The sequence below is a fragment of the Pseudophryne corroboree genome, chromosome 5 (assembly GCF_028390025.1).
Source record: "Pseudophryne corroboree isolate aPseCor3 chromosome 5, aPseCor3.hap2, whole genome shotgun sequence".
Lineage (NCBI taxonomy): Eukaryota > Metazoa > Chordata > Amphibia > Anura > Myobatrachidae > Pseudophryne > Pseudophryne corroboree.
The window spans coordinates 370,766,775-370,791,351 of record NC_086448.1 but is presented as its reverse complement, the minus strand read 5'-3'; positions in this window follow the sequence as shown (position 1 = coordinate 370,791,351).

Sequence of the window (24,577 nt, the reverse complement as noted above, 5' to 3'; positions counted from 1 at the left end):
ACTATGACATCACATTAAATGCAATGCAAAAAGCAATGCAACATTATGCAATCACAATCCATGCAATGCAACATTTAATGCAAAATTATGACATCACAATCCATGCAATGCAACATTTAATGCAAACTTATGCAATCACAATCCATGTAATGCAACATTTAATGCAAAATTATGACATCACAATCCATGCAATGCATAATTATACAATCATAATCCATGTAATGCAGCACTTAATGCAAAATTATGCAATCACAATCCATGCAATGCAACAATTAACGCAAAATTTTGCAATCACAATCCATGCAATGCAACATTTAATGCAAAATTATGACATCACAATCCATGAAATGCAAATTGCAATAACAATCCATGCAATACAACATTTAATGCAAAAATATGACATCACAATCCATGCAATGCAACATTTAATGCAAAATTATGACATCACAAACCATGTATTGCAATATATAATGGAAACAAATGATATAACAATCCATGCAATGCAACATTTAATGCAAAATGATGACATCACAATAAATGCAATGCAAAAAGCAATGCAACATTATGCAATCACAATCAATTCCATGCAACATTTAATGCAAAATTTTAACATCACAATCCATGCAATGCAACATTTATTGCAAAATTATGCAATCACAATCCATGCAATGCAACATTTAATGTAAAAATATGACATCACAATCCATGCAATGCAACATTTATTGCAAAATTATGACATCACAATCCATGCAATGCAACATTTAATGCAAAACTATGACATCACAATCCATGCAATGCAACATTTAATGCAAAATTATTAAATCACAATCCATGCAAAATGTAATGCATAATGATGCCATCACAATCCATGCAATGCAGCATTTAATGCAAAAATATGACATTACAATCCATGCAATGAAAATGCAATGCAAAATTATGCAATCGCAATCCATGCAATGCAACAATTCATGCAAAATTATGCAATCACAATATATGCAATGCAACATTTAATGCAACATTATGACATCACAATCCATGCGATGCAAAATGCAATCACAAACCATGCAATGCAACATTTAATGCAAAATTATGATATCACAATAAATGCAATGCGAAAAGCAATGCAACATTACCTAATCACAGTCCATGCAATGCAACATTTAAGGCAAGATTATGCAATCACAATCCATGCAATGCAACAATTAATGCAAAATTATGACATCACAATCCATGCAATGCAACATTTAATGCAAAATTATGACATCACAATCCATGCAATGCAAAATGCAATCACAATCCATGCAATGCAACATTTAATGCAAAATGATGACATCACAATAAATGCAATGCAAAAAGCAATGCAACATTATCAATCACAATCCATGCAATGCAACATTTATTGCAACATTTTAACATCACAATCCATGCAATGCAACATTTAATGCAAAATTATGCAATCACAATCCATGCAATGCAACATTTAATGCAAAATTATGACATCACAATCTATGCAATGCAACAGTTAATGCAAAATTATTAAAACACAATCCATTCAATGCAACATTTAATGCAAAATTATGCTAACACAATCCATGCAATGCAAAATTTAATGCAAAATTATGACATCACAATCCATGCAATGCAACATTTAATGCAAAATTATGCAAACACAATTCATGCAATGCAACATTTAATGCAAAATTATGACATCACAATAAATTCAATGCAAAAAGCAATGCAACATTATGCAATCACAATCCATGCAATGCAACATTTAATGCAAAATTATGACATCACAATCCATGCAATGCATAATTATACAGTAACAATCCATGCAATGCAGCATTTAATGCAAATTATGACATTGCAATCCATGCAATGCAAAATTATGCAATCACAATCCATGCAATGCAACATTTAATGCAAAATTATTAAATCACATTCCATTCAATGCAACATTTAATGCAAAATTATGCAATCACAATCCATGCAATGCAACAATTAAAGCAAAATTATGCAATCACAAAACATGCAATGCAACATTTAATGCAAAATTACGACATCACAATCCATGTAATGCGAAATGCAATCACAATCCATGAATTGCAACATTTAATGCAAAATTAAGACATCACAATCCATGCAATGCAACATTTAATGCAAAATTATGACATCACAATCCATGCAATGCAAAATACAATGCAAAATTATGCCATCACAATCCATGCAATGCAACATATAATGCAAAAATATGACATTACAATCCATGCAATGCAACATTTAATGCAAAATTATGACATAACAATAAATGCAATGCAAAAAGCAATGCAACATTATCTAATCACAATCCTTGCAATGCAACATTTAATGCAAAATTATGACATCACAATCCATGCAATGCATAATTATACAATCATAATCCATGCAATGCAACTTTTAATGCAAAATTATGACTTCACAATCCATGCAATGCAAAATGCAATCACAATCCATGCAATACAACATTTAATGCAAAATTATGACATCACAATCCATGTTATGCAACATTTAATGCAAAATTATGACATCACAATCCATGCAATGCATAATTATACAATCATAATCCATGCAATGCAGCATTTAATGCAAAAATATGACATTACAATCCATGCAATACAAAATTGTGCAATCTCAGTCCATGCAATGCAACATTTAATGCAAAATTATGCAATCGCAAACCATGCAATGCAACAATTAATGCAAAATTATGCAATCACAATCCATGCAATACAACATTTAATGCAAAATTATGACATCACAATCATTGTAATGCAACATTTAATGCAGAATTATGACATCACAATCGATGCAATGCATAATTATACAATCATAATCCATGCAATGCAGAATTTAATGCAAAAATATGACATTACAATCCATGCAATACAAAATTGTGCAATCTCAGTCCATGCAATGCAACATTTAATGCAAAATTATGCAATCGCAAACCATGCAATGCAACAATTAATGCAAAATTATGCAATCACAATCCATGCAATGCAACATTTAATGCAAAATTGTGACATCACAATCCATGCAATGCAACATTTAATGCAAAATTATGACATAACAATAAATGCAATGCAAAAAGCAATGCAACATTATATAATCACAATCCATGCAATGCAACATTTAATGCAAAATTATGACATCACAATCCATGCAATGCATAATTATACAATCATAATCCATGCAATGCAACTTTTAATACAAAATTATGACATCACAATCCATGCAATGCAAAATGCAATCACAATCCATGCAATACAACATTTAATGCAAAATTATGACATCACAATCATTGTAATGCAACATTTAATGCAGAATTATGACATCACAATCGATGCAATGCATAATTATACAATCATAATCCATGCAATGCAGAATTTAATGCAAAAATATGACATTACAATCCATGCAATACAAAATTGTGCAATCTCAGTCCATGCAATGCAACAATTAATGCAAAATTATGCAATCACAATCCATGCAATGCAACATTTAATGCAAAATTATGACATCACAATCCATGCAATGCAAAATGCAATCACAATCCATGCAATACAACATTTAATGCAAAATTATGACATCACAATCCATGCAATGCAACATTTAATGCAAAATTATGACATCACAATCCATGCAATGCAATATATAATGCAAAAATATGATATAACAATCCATGCAATGCAACTTTTAATGCAAAATTATGCAATCACAATCCATGCAATGCAACATATAATGCAAAAATATGATATCACAATCCATGCAATGCAACATTTAATGCAAAATGATGACATCACAATAAATGCAATGCAAAAAGCAATGCAACATTATGCAATCACAATCCATGCAATGCAACATTTAATGCAAAATTATGACATCACAATCCATGCAATGCAACATTTAATGCAAAATGATGACATCACAATAAATGCAATGCAACATTATGCAATCACAAGCCATGCAATGCAACATTTAATGCAAAATTATGACATCACAATAAATTCAATGCAAAAAGCAATGCAAAATTATGTACTCACAATCCATGCAATTCAATATTTAATGCAAAATTATGACATCACAATCCATGCAATGCAACATTTATTGCAAAATTATGACATCACAATAAATGCAATGCAAAAAGCAATGCAACATTATGCAATCACAATCCATGCAATGCAACATTTAATGCTAAATTATGCAATCACAATCCATGCAATGCAACAATTAATGCAAAATTATGCAATCACAATCCATGCAATGCAACATTTAATGCAAAATTATGACATCACAATCCATGCAATGCAGAATGCAATCACAATCCATGCAATGCAAAATTTAATGCAAAATTATGACATCACAATCCATGCAATGCAACATTTAATGCAAAATTATGACATCACATTAAATGCAATGCAAAATTATGCAATCACAATCCATGCAATGCAACATGTAATGCAAAATTATGACATCACAATCCATGCAATGCAACATTTAATGCAAAATTATGACATCACAATCTATGCAATGAATAATTATACAATCATAATCCATGCAATGCAGCATTTAATGCAAAAATATGACATTACAATCCATGCAATGCAAAATTGTGCAATCTCAGTCCATGCAATGCAACATTTAATGCAAAACTATGACATCACATTAAATGCAATGCAAAAAGCAATGCAACATTATGCAATCACAATCCATGCAATGCAACATTTAATGCAAAATTATGACATCACAATCCATGCAATGCAACATTTAATGCAAACTTATGCAATCACAATCCATGTAATGCAACATTTAATGCAAAATTATGACATCACAATCCATGCAATGCATAATTATACAATCATAATCCATGTAATGCAGCACTTAATGCAAAATTATGCAATCACAATCCATGCAATGCAACAATTAACGCAAAATTTTGCAATCACAATCCATGCAATGCAACATTTAATGCAAAATTATGACATCACAATCCATGAAATGCAAATTGCAATAACAATCCATGCAATACAACATTTAATGCAAAAATATGACATCACAATCCATGCAATGCAACATTTAATGCAAAATTATGACATCACAAACCATGTATTGCAATATATAATGGAAACAAATGATATAACAATCCATGCAATGCAACATTTAATGCAAAATGATGACATCACAATAAATGCAATGCAAAAAGCAATGCAACATTATGCAATCACAATCAATTCCATGCAACATTTAATGCAAAATTTTAACATCACAATCCATGCAATGCAACATTTATTGCAAAATTATGCAATCACAATCCATGCAATGCAACATTTAATGTAAAAATATGACATCACAATCCATGCAATGCAACATTTATTGCAAAATTATGACATCACAATCCATGCAATGCAACATTTAATGCAAAACTATGACATCACAATCCATGCAATGCAACATTTAATGCAAAATTATTAAATCACAATCCATGCAAAATGTAATGCATAATGATGCCATCACAATCCATGCAATGCAGCATTTAATGCAAAAATATGACATTACAATCCATGCAATGAAAATGCAATGCAAAATTATGCAATCGCAATCCATGCAATGCAACAATTCATGCAAAATTATGCAATCACAATATATGCAATGCAACATTTAATGCAACATTATGACATCACAATCCATGCGATGCAAAATGCAATCACAAACCATGCAATGCAACATTTAATGCAAAATTATGATATCACAATAAATGCAATGCGAAAAGCAATGCAACATTACCTAATCACAGTCCATGCAATGCAACATTTAAGGCAAGATTATGCAATCACAATCCATGCAATGCAACAATTAATGCAAAATTATGACATCACAATCCATGCAATGCAACATTTAATGCAAAATTATGACATCACAATCCATGCAATGCAAAATGCAATCACAATCCATGCAATGCAACATTTAATGCAAAATGATGACATCACAATAAATGCAATGCAAAAAGCAATGCAACATTATCAATCACAATCCATGCAATGCAACATTTATTGCAACATTTTAACATCACAATCCATGCAATGCAACATTTAATGCAAAATTATGCAATCACAATCCATGCAATGCAACATTTAATGCAAAATTATGACATCACAATCTATGCAATGCAACAGTTAATGCAAAATTATTAAAACACAATCCATTCAATGCAACATTTAATGCAAAATTATGCTAACACAATCCATGCAATGCAACATTTAATGCAAAATTATGACATCACAATCCATGCAATGCAACATTTAATGCAAAACGATGACATCACAATCCATGCAATGCAATATATAATGGGAAAAAAATGATATAACAATCCATGCAATGCAACATTTAATGCAAAATGATGACATCACAATAAATGCAATGCAAAAAGCAATGCAACATTATGCAATTACAATTAATGCAATGCAACATTTAATGCAAAATTTTAACATCACAATCCATGCAATGCAACATTTATTGCAAAATTATGCAATCACAATCCATGCAATGCAACATTTAATGTAAAAATATGACATCACAATCCATGCAATGCAACATTTATTGCATAATTATGACATCACAATCCATGCAATGCAACATTTAATGCAAAATTATGACATCACATTAAATGCAATGCAAAATTATGCAATCACAATCCATGCAATGCAACATGTAATGCAAAATTATGACATCACAATCCATGCAATGCAACATTTAATGCAAAATTATGACATCACAATCTATGCAATGAATAATTATACAATCATAATCCATGCAATGCAGCATTTAATGCAAAAATATGACATTACAATCCATGCAATGCAAAATTGTGCAATCTCAGTCCATGCAATGCAACATTTAATGCAAAACTATGACATCACATTAAATGCAATGCAAAAAGCAATGCAACATTATGCAATCACAATCCATGCAATGCAACATTTAATGTAAAATTATGACATCACAATACATGCAATGCAACATTTAATGCAAAATTATGACATCACAATCCATGCAATGCAAAATGCAATCACAATCCATGCAATGCAACATTTAATGCAAAATGATGACATCACAATAAATGCAATGCAAAAAGCAATGCAACATTATGCAATCACAATCCATGCAATGCAACATTTAATGCAAAATTATGACATCACAATCCATGCAATGCAACATTTAATGCAAAATTATGCAATCACAATCCATGTAATGCAACATTTAATGCAAAATTATGACATCACAATCCATGCAATGCATAATTATACAATCATAATCCATGTAATGCAGCACTTAATGCAAAATTATGCAATCACAATCCATGCAATGCAACAATTAATGCAAAATTTTGCAATCACAATCCATGCAATGCAACATTTAATGCAAAATTATGACATCACAATCCATGAAATGCAAATTGCAATAACAATCCTTGCAATACAACATTTAATGCAAAAATATGACATCACAATCCATGCAATGCAACATTTAATGCAAAATTATGACATCACAAACCATGTATTGCAATATATAATGGAAACAAATGATATAACAATCCATGCAATGCAACATTTAATGCAAAATGATGACATCACAATAAATGCAATGCAAAAAGCAATGCAACATTATGCAATCACAATCAATTCCATGCAACATTTAATGCAAAATTTTAACATCACAATCCATGCAATGCAACATTTATTGCAAAATTATGCAATCACAATCCATGCAATGCAACATTTAATGTAAAAATATGACATCACAATCCATGCAATGCAACATTTATTGCAAAATTATGACATCACAATCCATGCAATGCAACATTTAATGCAAAACTATGACATCACAATCCATGCAATGCAACATTTAATGCAAAATTATTAAATCACAATCCATGCAAAATGTAATGCATAATGATGCCATCACAATCCATGCAATGCAGCATTTAATGCAAAAATATGACATTACAATCCATGCAATGAAAATGCAATGCAAAATTATGCAATCGCAATCCATGCAATGCAACAATTCATGCAAAATTATGCAATCACAATATATGCAATGCAACATTTAATGCAACATTATGACATCACAATCCATGCGATGCAAAATGCAATCACAAACCATGCAATGCAACATTTAATGCAAAATTATGATATCACAATAAATGCAATGCGAAAAGCAATGCAACATTACCTAATCACAGTCCATGCAATGCAACATTTAAGGCAAGATTATGCAATCACAATCCATGCAATGCAACAATTAATGCAAAATTATGACATCACAATCCATGCAATGCAACATTTAATGCAAAATTATGACATCACAATCCATGCAATGCAAAATGCAATCACAATCCACGCAATGCAACATTTAATGCAAAATGATGACATCACAATAAATGCAATGCAAAAAGCAATGCAACATTATCAATCACAATCCATGCAATGCAACATTTAATGCAACATTTTAACATCACAATCCATGCAATGCAACATTTAATGCAAAATTATGCAATCACAATCCATGCAATGCAACATTTAATGCAAAATTATGACATCACAATCTATGCAATGCAACAGTTAATGCAAAATTATTAAAACACAATCCATTCAATGCAACATTTAATGCAAAATTATGCTAACACAATCCATGCAATGCAACATTTAATGCAAAATTATGACATCACAATCCATGCAATGCAACATTTAATGCAAAACGTTGACATCACAATCCATGCAATGCAATATATAATGGGAAAAAAATGATATAACAATCCATGCAATGCAACATTTAATGCAAAATGATGACATCACAATAAATGCAATGCAAAAAGCAATGCAACATTATGCAATTACAATTAATGCAATGCAACATTTAATGCAAAATTTTAACATCACAATCCATGCAATGCAACATTTATTGCAAAATTATGCAATCACAATCCATGCAATGCAACATTTAATGTAAAAATATGACATCACAATCCATGCAATGCAACATTTATTGCATAATTATGACATCACAATCCATGCAATGCAACATTTAATGCAAAATTATGACATCACATTAAATGCAATGCAAAATTATGCAATCACAATCCATGCAATGCAACATGTAATGCAAAATTATGACATCACAATCCATGCAATGCAACATTTAATGCAAAATTATGACATCACAATCTATGCAATGAATAATTATACAATCATAATCCATGCAATGCAGCATTTAATGCAAAAATATGACATTACAATCCATGCAATGCAAAATTGTGCAATCTCAGTCCATGCAATGCAACATTTAATGCAAAACTATGACATCACATTAAATGCAATGCAAAAAGCAATGCAACATTATGCAATCACAATCCATGCAATGCAACATTTAATGTAAAATTATGACATCACAATACATGCAATGCAACATTTAATGCAAAATTATGACATCACAATCCATGCAATGCAAAATGCAATCACAATCCATGCAATGCAACATTTAATGCAAAATGATGACATCACAATAAATGCAATGCAAAAAGCAATGCAACATTATGCAATCACAATCCATGCAATGCAACATTTAATGCAAAATTATGACATCACAATCCATGCAATGCAACATTTAATGCAAAATTATGCAATCACAATCCATGTAATGCAACATTTAATGCAAAATTATGACATCACAATCCATGCAATGCATAATTATACAATCATAATCCATGTAATGCAGCACTTAATGCAAAATTATGCAATCACAATCCATGCAATGCAACAATTAATGCAAAATTTTGCAATCACAATCCATGCAATGCAACATTTAATGCAAAATTATGACATCACAATCCATGAAATGCAAATTGCAATAACAATCCTTGCAATACAACATTTAATGCAAAAATATGACATCACAATCCATGCAATGCAACATTTAATGCAAAATTATGACATCACAAACCATGTATTGCAATATATAATGGAAACAAATGATATAACAATCCATGCAATGCAACATTTAATGCAAAATGATGACATCACAATAAATGCAATGCAAAAAGCAATGCAACATTATGCAATCACAATCAATTCCATGCAACATTTAATGCAAAATTTTAACATCACAATCCATGCAATGCAACATTTATTGCAAAATTATGCAATCACAATCCATGCAATGCAACATTTAATGTAAAAATATGACATCACAATCCATGCAATGCAACATTTATTGCAAAATTATGACATCACAATCCATGCAATGCAACATTTAATGCAAAACTATGACATCACAATCCATGCAATGCAACATTTAATGCAAAATTATTAAATCACAATCCATGCAAAATGTAATGCATAATGATGCCATCACAATCCATGCAATGCAGCATTTAATGCAAAAATATGACATTACAATCCATGCAATGAAAATGCAATGCAAAATTATGCAATCGCAATCCATGCAATGCAACAATTCATGCAAAATTATGCAATCACAATATATGCAATGCAACATTTAATGCAACATTATGACATCACAATCCATGCGATGCAAAATGCAATCACAAACCATGCAATGCAACATTTAATGCAAAATTATGATATCACAATAAATGCAATGCGAAAAGCAATGCAACATTACCTAATCACAGTCCATGCAATGCAACATTTAAGGCAAGATTATGCAATCACAATCCATGCAATGCAACAATTAATGCAAAATTATGACATCACAATCCATGCAATGCAACATTTAATGCAAAATTATGACATCACAATCCATGCAATGCAAAATGCAATCACAATCCACGCAATGCAACATTTAATGCAAAATGATGACATCACAATAAATGCAATGCAAAAAGCAATGCAACATTATCAATCACAATCCATGCAATGCAACATTTAATGCAACATTTTAACATCACAATCCATGCAATGCAACATTTAATGCAAAATTATGCAATCACAATCCATGCAATGCAACATTTAATGCAAAATTATGACATCACAATCTATGCAATGCAACAGTTAATGCAAAATTATTAAAACACAATCCATTCAATGCAACATTTAATGCAAAATTATGCTAACACAATCCATGCAATGCAACATTTAATGCAAAATTATGACATCACAATCCATGCAATGCAACATTTAATGCAAAACTATGACATCACAATCCATGCAATGCAATATATAATGGGAAAAAAATGATATAACAATCCATGCAATGCAACATTTAATGCAAAATGATGACATCACAATAAATGCAATGCAAAAAGCAATGCAACATTATGCAATTACAATTAATGCAATGCAACATTTAATGCAAAATTTTAACATCACAATCCATGCAATGCAACATTTATTGCAAAATTATGCAATCACAATCCATGCAATGCAACATTTAATGTAAAAATATGACATCACAATCCATGCAATGCAACATTTATTGCATAATTATGACATCACAATCCATGCAATGCAACATTTAATGCAAAATTATGACATCACATTAAATGCAATGCAAAATTATGCAATCACAATCCATGCAATGCAACATGTAATGCAAAATTATGACATCACAATCCATGCAATGCAACATTTAATGCAAAATTATGACATCACAATCTATGCAATGAATAATTACACAATCATAATCCATGCAATGCAGCATTTAATGCAAAAATATGACATTACAATCCATGCAATGCAAAATTGTGCAATCTCAGTCCATGCAATGCAACATTTAATGCAAAACTATGACATCACATTAAATGCAATGCAAAAAGCAATGCAACATTATGCAATCACAATCCATGCAATGCAACATTTAATGTAAAATTATGACATCACAATACATGCAATGCAACATTTAATGCAAAATTATGACATCACAATCCATGCAATGCAAAATGCAATCACAATCCATGCAATGCAACATTTAATGCAAAATGATGACATCACAATAAATGCAATGCAAAAAGCAATGCAACATTATCAATCACAATCCATGCATTGCAACATTTAATGCAACATTTTAACATCACAATCCATGCAATGCAACATTTAATGCAAAATTATGCTAACACAATCCATGCAATGCAACATTTAATGCAAAATTATGACATCACAATCCATGCAATGCAACATTTAATGCAAAATTATGACATCACAATCCATGTAATGCAACATTTAATGCAAAATTATGACATCACAATAAATGCAATGCATAATTATACAATCATAATCCATGCAATGCAGCATTTAATGCAAAAATATGACATTACAATCCATGCAATGCAAAATTGTGCAATCTCAGTCAATGCAATGCAACATTTAATGCAAAACTATGACATCACATTAAATGCAATGCAAAAAGCAATGCAACATTATGCAATCACAATCCATGCAATGCAACATTTAATGTAAAATTATGACATCACAATACATGCAATGCAACATTTAATGCAAAATTATTAAATCACAATCCATGCAAAATTTAATGCATAATGATGCCATCACAATCCATGCAATGCAGCATTTAATGCAAAAAAATGACATTACAATCCATGCAATGAAAATGCAATGCAAAATTATGCAATCACAATCCATGCAATGCAACAATTCATGCAAAATTATGCAATCACAATATATGCAATGCAACATTTAATGCAACATTATGACATCACAATCCATGCGATGCAAAATGCAATCACAAACCATGCAATGCAACATTTAATGCAAAATTATGATATCACAATAAATGCAATGCGAAAAGCAATGCAACATTATCTAATCACAGTCCATGCAATGCAACATTTAATGCAAGATTATGCAATCACAATCCATGCAATGCAACAATTAATGCAAAATTATGACATCACAATCCATGCAATGCAACATTTAATGCAAAATTATGACATCACAATCCATGCAATGCAAAATGCAATCACAATCCATGCAATGCAACATTTATTGCATAATTATGACACCACAATCCATGCAATGCAACATTTATTGCATAATTATGACATCACAATCCATGCAATGCAACATTTAATGCAAAATTATGACATCACATTAAATGCAATGCAAAATTATGCAATCACAATCCATGCAATGCAACATTTATTGCAAAATTATGACATCACAATCCATGCAATGCAGCATTTAATGCAAAATTATGACATCACAATCTATGCAATGCCTAATTATACAATCATAATCCATGCAATGCAGCATTTAATGCAAAAATATGACATTACAATCCATGCAATGCAAAATTGTGCAATCTCAGTCCATGCAATGCAACATTTAATGCAAAACTATGACATCACATTAAATGCAATGCAAAAAGCAATGCAACATTATGCAATCACAATCCATGCAATGCAACATTTAATGTAAAATTATGACATCACAATACATGCAATGCAACATTTAATGCAAAATTATTAAATCACAATCCATGCAAAATTTAATGCATAATGATGCCATCACAATCCATGCAATGCAGGATTTAATGCAAAAATATGACATTACAATCCATGCAATGAAAATGCAATGCAAAATTATGCAATCACAATCCATGCAATGCAACAATTCATGCAAAATTATGCAATCACAATATATGCAATGCAACATTTAATGCAACATTATGACATCACAATCCATGCGATGCAAAATGCAATCACAAACCATGCAATGCAACATTTAATGCAAAATTATGATATCACAATAAATGCAATGCGAAAAGCAATGCAACATTATCTAATCACAGTCCATGCAATGCAACATTTAATGCAAGATTATGCAATCACAATCCATGCAATGCAACAATTAATGCAAAATTATGACATCACAATCCATGCAATGCAACATTTAATGCAAAATTATGACATCACAATCCATGCAATGCAAAATGCAATCACAATCCATGCAATGCAACATTTATTGCATAATTATGACACCACAATCCATGCAATGCAACATTTATTGCATAATTATGACATCACAATCCATGCAATGCAACATTTAATGCAAAATTATGACATCACATTAAATGCAATGCAAAATTATGCAATCACAATCCATGCAATGCAACATTTATTGCAAAATTATGACATCACAATCCATGCAATGCAACATTTAATGCAAAATTATGACATCACAATCTATGCAATGCATAATTATACAATCATAATCCATGCAATGCAGCATTTAATGCAAAAATATGACATTACAATCCATGCAATGCAAAATTGTGCAATCTCAGTCCATGCAATGCAACATTTAATGCAAAACTATGACATCACATTAAATGCAATGCAAAAAGCAATGCAACATTATGCAATCACAATCCATGCAATGCAACATTTAATGTAAAATTATGACATCACAATACATGCAATGCAACATTTAATGCAAAATTATTAAATCACAATCCATGCAAAATTTAATGCATAATGATGCCATCACAATCCATGCAATGCAGGATTTAATGCAAAAATATGACATTACAATCCATGCAATGAAAACGCAATGCAAAATTATGCAATCACAATCCATGCAATGCAACAGTTCATGCAAAATTATGCAATCACAACATATGCAATGCAACATTTAATGCAACATTATGACATCACAATCCATGCGATGCAAAATGCAATCACAAACCATGCAATGCAACATTTAATGCAAAATTATGATATCACAATAAATGCAATGCGAAAAGCAATGCAACATTATATAATCACAATCAATGCATTGCAACATTTAATGCAACATTGTAACATCACAATCCATGCAATGCAACATTTAATGCAAAATTATGCAATCACAATCCATGCAATGCAACAATTAATGCAAAATTATGACATCACAATCCATGCAATGCAACATTTAATGCAAAATTATGACATCACAATCCATGCAATGCAAAATGCAATCACAATCCATGCAATGCAACATTTAATGCAAAATGATGACATCACAATAAATGCAATGCAAAAAGCAATGCAACATTATCAATCACAATCCATGCATTGCAACATTTAATGCAACATTTTAACATCACAATCCATGCAATGCAACATTTAATGCAAAATTATGCAATCACAATCCATGCAATGCAACATTTAATGCAAAATTATGACATCACAATATATGCAATGCAACAGTTAATGCAAAATTATTAAATCACAATCCATTCAGTGCAACATTTAATGCAAAATTATGCTAACACAATCCATGCAATGCAACATTTAATGCAAAATTATGACATCACAATCCATGCAATGCAACATTTAATGCAAAATTATGACATCACAATCCATGTAATGCAATATATAATGCAAAAATATGATATAACAATCCATGCAATGCAACATTTAATGCAAAATTATGACATCACAATCCATGCAATGCAATCACAATCCATGCAATGCAACATTTATTGCATAATTATGACATCACAATCCATGCAATGCAACATTTATTGCATATTTATGACATCACAATCCATGCAATGCAACATTTAATGCAAAATTATTACATCACAATCCATGCAATGCAAAATGCAATCACAATCCATGCAATACAACATTTAATGCAAAATTATGACATCACAATCCATGCAATGCAACATTTAATGCAAAATTATGACATCACAATCAATGCAATGCAATATATAATGCAAAAATATGATATAACAATCCATGCAATGCAACATTTAATGCAAAATGATGACATCACAATAAACGCAATGCAAATAGCAATGCAAAATTATGCAATCATAATCAATGCAATGCAACATTAATGCCAAATTTTAACATCACAATCCATGCAATGCAACATTTATTGCAAAATTATGCAATCACAATCCATGCAATGCAACATTTTATGCAAAATTATGACATCACAATACATGCAATGCAACATTTAATGCAATATTATGCAAACACAATCCATGCAATGCAACATTTAATGCAAAATTATGCAAACACAATCCATGCAATGCAACATTTAATGCAAAATTATGACATCACAGTCCATGCAATGCAACATTTAATGCAAAATTATGACATCACAATAAATGCAATGCAAAAAGCAATGCAACATTATGTAATCACAATCCATGCAATGCAAGATTATGCAATCACAATCCATGCAATGCAACAATTAATGCAAAATTATGACATCACAATCCATGCAATGCAACATTTAATGCAAAATTATGACATCACAATCCATGCAATGCAAAATGCAATCACAACCAATGCAATGCAACATTTAATGCAAAATGATGACATCACAATCCATGCAATGCAACATTTAATGCAAAATTATGACATCACAATCCATGCAATGCAACATTTAATGCAAAATTATGCAATCACAATCCATGCAATGCAACATTTAATGCAAAATTATGACATCACAATCTATGCAATGTAACAGTTAATGCAAAATTATTAAATCACAATCCATTCAATGCAACATTTAATGCTAAATTATGCTAACACAATCCATGCAATGCAACATTTAATGCAAAATTATGACATCACAAACCATGCAATGCAACATTTAATGCAAAATTACGCAATCACAATCCATGTAATGAACATTTAATGCAAGATTATGACATCACAATCCATGCAATGCAAATTGCAATCACTATCCATGCAATACAACATTTAATGCAAAATGATGACATCACAATAAATGCAATGCAAAAAGCAATGCAACATTATGCAATCACAATCAATGCAATGCAACATTTAATGCAAAATTTTAACATCACAACCCATGCAATGCAACATTTATTGCAAAATTATGCAATCACAATCCATGCAATGCAACATTTAATGTAAACATATGACATCACAATCCATGCAATGCAACATTTATTGCATAATTATGACATCACAATCCATGCAATGCAATATTTAATGCAAAATTATGACATCACATTAAATGCAACGCAAAAAGCCATGCAACATTATGCAATCACAATCCATGCAATGCAACATTTAATGCAAAATTATGACATCACAATCCATGCAATGCAACATTTAATGCAAAATTATTAAATCACAATCCACGCAATGCAACATTTATTGCATAATTATGACATCACAATCCATGCAATGCAATATTTAATGCAAAATTATGACATCACATTAAATGCAATGCAACATTATGCAATCACAATCCATGCAATGCAACATTTAATGCAAAATTATGACATCACAATCCATGCAATGCAACATTTAATGCACAATTATTAAATCACAATCCATGCAATGAAAATGTAATGCAAAATTATGCAATCACAATCCATGCAATGCAACAATTCATGCAAAATTATGCAATCACAATACATGCAATGCAACATTTAATGCAACATTATTACATCACAATCTATGCAATGCAAAATGCAATCACAAACCATGCAATGCAACATTTAATGCAAAATATGACATCACAATCCATGTAATGCAACATTTAATGCAACATTATGACATCACAATCAATGCAATGCAAAATGCAATGCAAAATTATGCTATCACAATCCATGCAATGCAACAAATAATGCAAAAATATGACATCACAATCCATGCAATGCAACATTTAATGCAAAATGATGACATCACAATAAATGCAATGCAAAAAGCAATGCAACATTATGCAATCACAATCAATGCAATGCAACATTTAATGCAAAATTTTAACATCACAACCTATGCAATGCAACATTTATTGCAAAATTATGCAATCACAATCCATGCAATGCAACATTTAATGTAAAAATGTGACATCACAATCCATGCACTGCAACATTTATTGCATAATTATGACATCACAATCCATGCAATGCAATATTTAATGTAAAATTATGACATCACATTAAATGCAATGCAAAAAGCAATGCAACATTATGCAATCACAATCCATGCAATGCAACATTTAATGCAAAATTATGACATCACAATCCATGCAATGCAACATTTAATGCACACTTATTAAATCACAATCCATGCAATGAAAATGTAATGCAAAATTATGCAATCACAATCCATGCAATGCAACCATTCATGCAAAATTATGCAATCACAATACATGCAATGCAACATTTAATGCAACATTATTACATCACAATCTATGCAATGCAAAATGCAATCACAAACCATGCAATGCAACATTTAATGCAAAATATGACATCACAATCCATGTAATGCAACATTTAATGCAACATTATGACATCACAATCAATGCAATGCAAAATGCAATGCAAAATTATGCTATCACAATCCATGCAATGCAACAAATAATGCAAAAATATGACATCACAATCCATGCAATGCAACATTTAATGCAAAATTATGCAAACACAATCCATGCAATGCAACATTTAATGCAAAATTATGACATCACAATCTATGCAATGTAACAGTTAATGCAAAATTATTAAATCACAATCCATTCAATGCAACATTTAATGCTAAATTATGCTAACACAATCCATGCAATGCAACATTTAATGCAAAATTATGACATCACAAACCATGCAATGCAACATTTAATGCAAAATTACGCAATCACAATCCATGTAATGAACATTTAATGCAAGATTATGACATCACAATCCATGCAATGCAACATTTATTGCATAATTATGACATCACAATCCATGCAATGCAATATTTAATGCAAAATTATGACATCACATTAAATGCAACGCAAAAAGCAATGCAACATTATGCAATCACAATCCATGCAATGCAACATTTAATGCAAAATTATGACATCACAATCCATGCAATGCAACATTTAATGCAAAATTATTAAATCACAATCCACGCAATGCAACATTTATTGCATAATTATGACATCACAATCCATGCAATGCAATATTTAATGCAAAATTATGACATCACATTAAATGCAATGCAACATTATGCAATCACAATCCATGCAATGCAACATTTAATGCAAAATTATGACATCACAATCCATGCAATGCAACATTTAATGCACACTTATTAAATCACAATCCATGCAATGAAAATGTAATGCAAAATTATGCAATCACAATCCATGCAATGCAACAATTCATGCAAAATTATGCAATCACAATACATGCAATGCAACATTTAATGCAACATTATTACATCACAATCTATGCAATGCAAAATGCAATCACAAACCATGCAATGCAACATTTAATGCAAAATATGACATCACAATCCATGTAATGCAACATTTAATGCAACATTATGACATCACAATCAATGCAATGCAAAATGCAATGCAAAATTATGCTATCACAATCCATGCAATGCAACAAATAATGCAAAAATATGACATCACAATCCATGCAATGCAACATTTAATGCAAAATTATGCTATCACAATCCATGCAATGCAACATTTAATGCAACATTATGACATCACAATAAATGCAATGCAAAAAGCAATGCAACATTATGCAATCACAATCCATGCAATGCAACATTTAATGTAAAATTATGACATCACAATACATGCAATGCAACATTTAATGCAAAACTATGACATCACAATCCATGCAATGCAACATTTAATGCAAAATTATTAAATCACAATCCACGCAATGCAACATTTATTGCATAATTATGACATCACAATCCATGCAATGCAATATTTAATGCAAAATTATGACATCACATTAAATGCAATGCAAAAAGCAATGCAACATTATGCAATCACAATCCATGCAATGCAACATTTAATGCAAAATTATTAAATCACAATCCACGCAATGCAACATTTATTGCATAATTATGACATCACAATCCATGCAATGCAATATTTAATGCAAAATTATGACATCACATTAAATGCAATGCAAAAAGCAATGCAACATTATGCAATCACAATCCATGCAATGCAACATTTAATGCAAAATTATGACATCACAATCCATGCAATGCAACATTTAATGCACAATTATTAAATCACAATCCATGCAATGAAAATGTAATGCAAAATTATGCAATCACAATCCATGCAATGCAACAATTCATGCAAAATTATGCAATCACAATACAAGCAATGCAACATTTAATGCAACATTATTACATCACAGTCTATGCAATGCAAAATGCAATCACAAACCATGCAATGCAACATTTAATGCAAAATATGACATCACAATCCATGTAATGCAACATTTAATGCAACATTATGACATCACAATCAATGCAATGCAAAATGCAATGCAAAATTATGCTATCACAATCCATGCAATGCAACAAATAATGCAAAAATATGACATCACAATCCATGCAATGCAACATTTAATGCAAAATTATGCTATCACAATCCATGCAATGCAACATTTAATGCAACATTATGACATCACAATAAATGCAATGCAAAAAGCAATGCAACATTATGCAATCACAATCCATGCAATGCAACATTTAATGTAAAATTATGACATCACAATACATGCAATGCAACATTTAATGCAAGATTATGCAATCACAATCCATGCAATGCAACAATTAATGCAAAATTATGACATCACAATCCATGCAATGCAACATTTAATGCAAAATTATGACATCACAATCTATGCAATGCAACAGTTAATGCAAATTATTAAATCACAATCCATTCAATGCAACATTTAATGCTAAATTATGCTAACACAATCCATGCAATGCAACATTTAATGCAAAATTATGACATCACAAACCATGCAATGCAACATTTAATGCAAAATTATGCAATCACAATCCATGTAATGAACATTTAATGCAAAATTATGACATCACAATCCATGCAATGCATAATTATACAATAATAATCCATGCAATGCAGCACTTAATGCAAAATTATGCAATCACAATCCGTGCAACGCAACAATTAATGCAGAAGTATGCAATCACAATCCATGCAATGCAACATTTAATGCAAGATTATGACATCACAATCCATGCAATGCAAATTGCAATCACAATCCATGCAATACAACATTTAATGCAAAAATATGACATCACAATCCATGCAATGCAACATTTAATGCAAAATGATGACATCACAATAAATGCAATGCAAAAAGCAATGCAACATTATGCAATCACAATCAATGCAATGCAACATTTAATGCAAAATTTTAACATCACAACCTATGCAATGCAACATTTATTGCAAAATTATGCAATCACAATCCATGCAATGCAACATTTAATGTAAAAATGTGACATCACAATCCATGCACTGCAACATTTATTGCATAATTATGACATCACAATCCATGCAATGCAATATTTAATGTAAAATTATGACATCACATTAAATGCAATGCAAAAAGCAATGCAACATTATGCAATCACAATCCATGCAATGCAACATTTAATGCAAAATTATGACATCACAATCCATGCAATGCAACATTTAATGCACACTTATTAAATCACAATCCATGCAATGAAAATGTAATGCAAAATTATGCAATCACAATCCATGCAATGCAACCATTCATGCAAAATTATGCAATCACAATACATGCAATGCAACATTTAATGCAACATTATTACATCACAATCTATGCAATGCAAAATGCAATCACAAACCATGCAATGCAACATTTAATGCAAAATATGACATCACAATCCATGTAATGCAACATTTAATGCAACATTATGACATCACAATCAATGCAATGCAAAATGCAATGCAAAATTATGCTATCACAATCCATGCAATGCAACAAATAATGCAAAAATATGACATCACAATCCATGCAATGCAACATTTAATGCAAAATTATGCAAACACAATCCATGCAATGCAACATTTAATGCAAAATTATGACATCACAATCTATGCAATGTAACAGTTAATGCAAAATTATTAAATCACAATCCATTCAATGCAACATTTAATGCTAAATTATGCTAACACAATCCATGCAATGCAACATTTAATGCAAAATTATGACATCACAAACCATGCAATGCAACATTTAATGCAAAATTACGCAATCACAATCCATGTAATGAACATTTAATGCAAGATTATGACATCACAATCCATGCAATGCAAATTGCAATCACAATCCATGCAATACAACATTTAATGCAAAATGATGACATCACAATAAATGCAATGCAAAAAGCAATGCAACATTATGCAATCACAATCAATGCAATGCAACATTTAATGCAAAATTTTAACATCACAACCCATGCAATGCAACATTTATTGCAAAATTATGCAATCACAATCCATGCAATGCAACATTTAATGTAAACATATGACATCACAATCCATGCAATGCAACATTTATTGCATAATTATGACATCACAATCCATGCAATGCAATATTTAATGCAAAATTATGACATCACATTAAATGCAACGCAAAAAGCAATGCAACATTATGCAATCACAATCCATGCAATGCAACATTTAATGCAAAATTATGACATCACAATCCATGCAATGCAACATTTAATGCAAAATTATTAAATCACAATCCACGCAATGCAACATTTATTGCATAATTATGACATCACAATCCATGCAATGCAATATTTAATGCAAAATTATGACATCACATTAAATGCAATGCAACATTATGCAATCACAATCCATGCAATGCAACATTTAATGCAAAATTATGACATCACAATCCATGCAATGCAACATTTAATGCACAATTATTAAATCACAATCCATGCAATGAAAATGTAATGCAAAATTATGCAATCACAATCCATGCAATGCAACAATTCATGCAAAATTATGCAATCACAATACATGCAATGCAACATTTAATGCAACATTATTACATCACAATCTATGCAATGCAAAATGCAATCACAAACCATGCAATGCAACATTTAATGCAAAATATGACATCACAATCCATGTAATGCAACATTTAATGCAACATTATGACATCACAATCAATGCAATGCAAAATGCAATGCAAAATTATGCTATCACAATCCATGCAATGCAACAAATAATGCAAAAATATGACATCACAATCCATGCAATGCAACATTTAATGCAAAATTATGCTATCACAATCCATGCAATGCAACATTTAATGCAACATTATGACATCACAATAAATGCAATGCAAAAAGCAATGCAACATTATGCAATCACAATCCATGCAATGCAACATTTAATGTAAAATTATGACATCACAATACATGCAATGCAACATTTAATGCAAAATTATGACATCACAATCCATGCAATGCAACATTTAATGCAAAATTATTAAATCACAATCCACGCAATGCAACATTTATTGCATAATTATGACATCACAATCCATGCAATGCAATATTTAATGCAAAATTATGACATCACATTAAATGCAATGCAAAAAGCAATGCAACATTATGCAATCACAATCCATGCAATGCAACATTTAATGCAAAATTATGACATCACAATCCATGCAATGCAACATTTAATGCACAATTATTAAATCACAATCCATGCAATGAAAATGTAATGCAAAATTATGCAATCACAATCCATGCAATGCAACAATTCATGCAAAATTATGCAATCACAATACAAGCAATGCAACATTTAATGCAACATTATTACACCACAGTCTATGCAATGCAAAATGCAATCACAAACCATGCAATGCAACATTTAATGCAAAATATGACATCACAATCCATGTAATGCAACATTTAATGCAACATTATGACATCACAATCAATGCAATGCAAAATGCAATGCAAAATTATGCTATCACAATCCATGCAATGCAACAAATAATGCAAAAATATGACATCACAATCCATGCAATGCAACATTTAATGCAAAATTATGCTATCACAATCCATGCAATGCAAAATTTAATGCAACATTATGACATCACAATAAATGCAATGCAAAAAGCAATGCAACATTATGCAATCACAATCCATGCAATGCAACATTTAATGTAAAATTATGACATCACAATACATGCAATGCAACATTTAATGCAAGATTATGCAATCACAATCCATGCAATGCAACAATTAATGCAAAATTATGACATCACAATCCATGCAATGCAACATTTAATGCAAAATTATGACATCACAATCTATGCAATGCAACAGTTAATGCAAATTATTAAATCACAATCCATTCAATGCAACATTTAATGCTAAATTATGCTAACACAATCCATGCAATGCAACATTTAATGCAAAATTATGACATCACAAACCATGCAATGCAACATTTAATGCAAAATTATGCAATCACAATCCATGTAATGAACATTTAATGCAAAATTATGACATCACAATCCATGCAATGCATAATTATACAATAATAATCCATGCAATGCAGCACTTAATGCAAAATTATGCAATCACAATCCGTGCAACGCAACAATTAATGCAGAAGTATGCAATCACAATCCATGCAATGCAACATTTAATGCAAGATTATGACATCACAATCCATGCAAT